Source organism: Pteropus vampyrus, unplaced genomic scaffold (assembly GCF_000151845.1).
Source record: "Pteropus vampyrus isolate Shadow unplaced genomic scaffold, Pvam_2.0 Scaffold69, whole genome shotgun sequence".
NCBI classification, from domain to species: Eukaryota; Metazoa; Chordata; class Mammalia; order Chiroptera; family Pteropodidae; genus Pteropus; species Pteropus vampyrus.
Genome location: NW_011888850.1, coordinates 703832 through 709274, shown reverse-complemented (window position 1 = coordinate 709274; position 5443 = coordinate 703832). Strand labels below are relative to the sequence as shown.

Here is a 5443-nt window from a genome sequence, read left to right as displayed (position 1 = left end):
AGGTGGTGAAGTTATTCTGTGCCAGGAGTTTTACAGTAACAAGAATGGAACCGATTCTCCATCCTTGGTTTGAACACAGAGTCAGCTCTACGTTGTGGTGGTTTTGATTCAAGCAGAGATTTTGGATAGCAATGAATAGTGGTTTGGGAACGTTGGAAACTGACACACGCACTTGACACCAAGATGGTGGATGTTTACGTTTTTATTTTTATCTTAAGTTATTATGATATTTAAATCTAGAATTATTTTGATATGGAAACCAGGCTATCATATCCACATGTATCCGTGGTATCTAAATAAATACCTTAATTTGCCATTATTTCTAAAATTTTTTAAAGAACTAAAACAAGCTCTATTTGTTTTTTTTTTCCTAGTAGTATAACCTTCTCAATGCCTATCATCCCGCTTTACAGAGTGTGTTAAATAAATAATTGCATCTATGCATGAATCAATACTTAATTGGTAATTTAGAAAAGCGCATCTCAAATTTTAAAGTGCTTTAGAATTACCCAGAGATCTCGTTAAAATGCAGATCCTGATTCATTCAGTATGTCTGGGTCAGGCTTGAGAATCTGCATTTCTGACGAGTTCCTAGGTGATGCCTACACTGTTGGCCGATGGGCTATATTTTAAATAGCAAAGATTTAGAAGACTGGAAAGAAAGAGCTTCATGCAAATCAATACCCTTTGGTGTTTTTCTTCCTGTGTCCAAGTCAGTGGTAAGGTGAGTTGAGCAGTGAATGCGGTTGGAGGTCCGGAAACGTAGGTCCTAGTCCCAGCCCTGTCACTAATTAGCTCCATGACTTTGGGCAGATCACTCACCTTCTTTGGAGTTGAATTTTCAGTCCTGTAAAATGAGGGAGTAAGGCTGGGTCCTATTTTAAGGTGTCCTGAGGAAGCTATTGCTCTACAGAGATGTGGGCAACCCCCACCCCCTCAGGAGAAGTGTAAGAAGAGAAACAGTGAAGCCAATGGAGAAGGAGTCATTATTTAGAAAGATAGATGAACAACCCCGAATGTGTCCTGTCACTAAGAAGGTGGCTTTAAGAAGGATGCAGTGGTGGATTGTGTCAAATGCTTTCACTTGGTTGTCGTTCGATATAGTATTTAAGGTCAGCATGTCTCCCACTCCTGGGATTTTAAAGCTTGCATCGTTTGAAGGAAGTCTGAAAATGAATTCTGGACCTGACTCCTTACTGGTGGTATCTAGAGTGTTTAAGATCATTATTAATGGCAAAGGAGGAGGGAAGGGAAATACCAAGCGAAAGAGTCAGAAGCTGCCAAAGCTGCCCCACTGCCCTTGGAGTCTGATCTACTCTTCCTTCCTTCCCAGTGGTTTTTCTGGTGGATCCTTGGGAACAGGGAGACAACTGATTCATTCAGTTGTCACTCTTGGGCAGAGACCCAAGAGGAGCTGATGATCAAAGTATGACCTGGGCATACACGCTGAGATGGTTTTTATGTCCTCTATTTATTTCAAGGAAGGAGGAAAGGGGAGAGAGAAAGATAAATTTTCCAATGATATATTTTTATTATTCAAAACCATTTTTTCTCACCTGCGACTGTACATTAGAATCACCTACGGTATTTTAAGAAAATATACCCCCTCCCGGCCCCCCACCTGCCCCAAGGTTCTGGTTTCATTAGTGTCCATTGGGATTCAGGCAGTGTGTTTGTTGGTTTGTTTGCTTGTCTGTTTTTTAAAGTTCCCCTGATGATTCTAACATGTAACCAGAGATGAGAACTGGGTTGGCACTTAGGCTCAGTGCTTCCCCCATTCTCTCAGTTGTGCCCATGGCAATTTGCCCCGAGTCCGGATCTGCTCAGTAAGAAGCCTGTGATGGATATGGATTATTTAAAGGCCATCTTGATCTGGACGGAATTGTTAAGTCAACTTTCTGTTCAGCAGGGATGTGTTCCCAGGTTCATGACATGTTTCAGCCTCTATAGCCCCAGGTGACAAATGGCTCTGTTTGGGGAATTCCAAGCCAGAATGATGCTTTTTAGGTAGCAGAGGCTTGAGGCTGGTTTTCCAGGGACCCGGCAGTGCTACCCCTAACTTCAGCATACAAGAATGTTTTAGCTAAACATAAGCTCTCTGGATGGCAAATTGTCTCAATTTGCCAGACAGTGGGCAAATGTGCTGGAATCTTGCTGCTATATTTTTTGCTTAGGAGTGTTTGTTATTCAGAGCCAGATCTTATGGACTCTGAAATTAGACTCCACAGAGGGGCTCAAGCACTGCATACTATGACCTCCTTCTCTCTCCTTCTACTACCTTATCTCTCTTCATGGTTTTTAAGGGGATCAGAATATGCCGCCCCCCAAAACACCAATTTGGCATAAGGATTATTTTGAGCTAAAGACGTTTGAGGTTTAGCAGATGTAGAAAGAAGCCTTCCTGGAGCTTTTTTTATTTGATTAAGAGCAAAAACTCCTGAGAAATAAGGATTGCCATAAATCCTTCTCTTGGGGAAGTAAAAAGAAGACAGAAAGTTGGCACCAAGACTGACCCGCACAAACTAACCTTGCTAAAATCACCCTCACCTTCCATTAGTTTCCTCATATGTTTACTTTCTCATAGTTTGTCTTCCCTAGAAGCCTAAAAACCCTTCTTCTCTGTCTTGTTACATCTCAACGTTTTATAATTCTCTGTTAAAACTGGTGTATAAACTCTCAGGGGAGATGATTGGACATCTCACGTTGGATTTTAGCACATCGATAACGATGTTGGATTTAATTGTGTTTTATTTAGTGACTTCTTAATCCACGTTTTTCTTTCCACTCTCCCAGCCACAGTCTTCGTCCAGATCCTATAATATTTTATCTGGACTCTTTACCTTTTCAGCATTTGCGGCCCTTCTCCTTTCTCAGGCTCCTTAGCTGGCTCTTCTCTTTCCCTTCCTCACCCCTTCATTCTCAGCAGATCCCAAGTGTCTCTTCTGTCTCGTCCAGCTGTGCCACCCTCGGCCAGCACACCCCAGCTTCCTTTTTAGTCTCGAGAAACAGAATGTCTCGTTAATCATCTTCCTTGCGTCTTGACATATTATAATTAGAACTGGCAAGTCCCTCACTCGAGAGAAAAATTGCTTTCGTTTTTAGCGCGTTCTCATTCCTCTGCCCATCCTTCTGTATATGTATTTTTTTAAATTTGATGTGTTTGTGAAATGTCCACTTTTGTACGCATTTATTTAAAATTTTGTGAATGATATTATGACATACATCCCATTTCCTCTCTTCACTTTTCATTAAGAATTATGTTTTTGAGATGTTTCGATGGGGCTGTGTATTCCTAATCTGCTGTTCCTAACAAATGATGGTATTTCATGGTGTACACAGTATTCGGGGAGGCTGGGCTATACTGAAGTAACAAACAAGCCCCAGATCACAGTGACTCAACGCATGAAGGTTGTTTCTCATCCACGCAGAGTCCTCTGTAAGTCTGCCATTTCTCAGGGCATCTCTTTTCTAAGCTGTGATTCAGGGATCCTCACCACAGCTATGACACTGAGAACAGATGACTTTCAGGGTTGCCAAGGCAGGGAAAGAATAAGACTGGAGAATTCATACGCACTCTTACATTCTTCAGACTACAAGTAACACGTGTCATTGCCACTCAGAGCACGTTGACCAACACTGTTATATAGACCTGACTAACTGTGTGGGGGATGGGAAATATAGGGAGTACATGGGTAGTCAGTGAGCTATAAATGTCTCTGATGCAGTGAGCATCCATCATATTTTATCTACATATTGCTCAAGTGGTGGACATCCAACTTCAAACCACCACAAACAATGCTGCAGTGAATAATTTTGGCTTACACCATAAACCTAGGAGAAAATTTCTCTGGGATGTTGTAATGAGTTGAATGGTAGCTCCCCAAAATATATGTTCACATTCTAACCCTGGAATCTTTGAATGTGGCCTTTTGTGGGGTGGGGGGGAAGGTAGGTCTTTCCAAATGTAACTATTAAAGATCTTGAGATGAGATCATTCTGGATTATACAGATGGGTCCTAAATCCAATAAGAAGTGAGTGTCCTTATAAGAGACAGAAGAGGAGAAAACATGGAGAAAGAGGAGAAGGCCACGTGATGATGAAGGCCGAGGCTGGGTTATGCAGCCTTAGCCAAGGATCACCTGGAGCCAGCAGAAGCTGGAGGAGACAAGGAAGGATTCTCCCTAGAAACTTTGGAGGAGCACAACCTTGATTTCAGATGTCTGGTCTCCAGAACTGTGAGAGAATAAAGTTCATTGTTCTAAGTCACCACTTTTGTGTTACTTTTTAAAGGCAGCCCTAGAAAACAAACATAGATTTTGCTACCTGGAAGTAGGGTGGCGCTGTAACAAATAGCCAAAACTGTGGGGATGGCTGTGGAACTGGGTAATGGGCAGAGGCTAGAAGAATTTTGAGGCTTGTTGTGGAAACAGTCTAGATTCTTTTGAGACTCACAAGGAGGTGAAGAACACAGTGGAGAACGCTTCTAGGGTCTTAGAGAATACACATATTGCCATGTATTGATGTTAGAAAAATGAACACTAAAGTACTTCTGGCAAGATCTCAGATGGAAATGAGGAATGAGGAACATTTTATTGAAAACTGGAGGAAAGATTATCCTGGTTATACGCACTTGGCTGAATTGTGTTTTCTTTGTTGCATGAAAAGCAGAACTTGTAAGCTGTGAGCTTAGATACTTAGCTGAGAAGATTTCTAAGCAAAGTGTTGACGATGCAGCCTGATTTCTCTTGCTGCTTATATTGAAATACAAAAGGAAAAATAAATCGAGGAAGGAACTAGTAAATAAAAAGGATCCAGCATGTTGACTGGGGAGAGTCTCAGTCAACCCAAACTATAAAAGATGCTAAAATTAGAAAATTTACTGTTAGGAAGTGTGCTCTGGAGAGAAGACTGAGGGTGTGGCTGGACAGCTTCCTACTGAAGAAATCAGACATGTGACTCATGGATCCACTCAACCATCTCAACAGAAGCTAGGAATAGAGACAAAGTTATGAAGGAAAGTCTGCAGAGGACCCTCGTCTAATGGCATGAACCCCTGTGTCATATACAGAAGACCAACAAGGTTTTCGAGAATGTTATATCAGCAGAAACACTGCCAGCTTGGATTGAAAAAGACAGAGACAGAAGGCTATCAGACTTTGAAAATTCTACAGACAGGACACTGGCTGATAGAGCTACTCAACTACAAACATTTGCGGCTTTTCAAGCATAAGGAAGATTGACTCCGAGGTGCCATCACAGGCCTAAAGGATAGGGCCACTGTGGGCCTAGAGGGTACATTGAACCATAAAGGAATGTTCTCAAGCCTTGAAACCCTATGACATTTTCCAATCAGGGTTCAACTTCCTTGAAACCAGCGGCCCCTTTACTCCTTCCACGTTTTCCCTTTTGGAACGGGAATGTCTACCATATAAGTGTCCTACC

The 5443-nt window shown here is 41.9% G+C and overlaps 1 protein-coding gene across 17 annotated transcripts in view; it reads left to right on the top strand.

Moving 5' to 3' along the window:
• The window catches only part of RAPGEF5 (Rap guanine nucleotide exchange factor 5), a 416073-nt gene that overhangs the window by 15825 nt on the left and 394805 nt on the right, over positions 1-5443 (top strand). For 2 of the 17 annotated variants that reach the window (XR_002780769.1, XR_002780768.1), the window contains 2 exons: positions 3254-3436; positions 4010-4270. The exons of 12 other annotated variants lie outside the window; for them this stretch is intronic. The gene's annotated coding sequence lies outside the window, so the exon portion shown is untranslated. Of the gene's footprint in view, positions 1-3253; positions 3437-4009; positions 4271-5443 lie in introns of those variants that run through there. 3 more of the 17 variants (XR_002780775.1, XR_002780771.1, XR_002780770.1) reach the window with 2 other exon arrangements.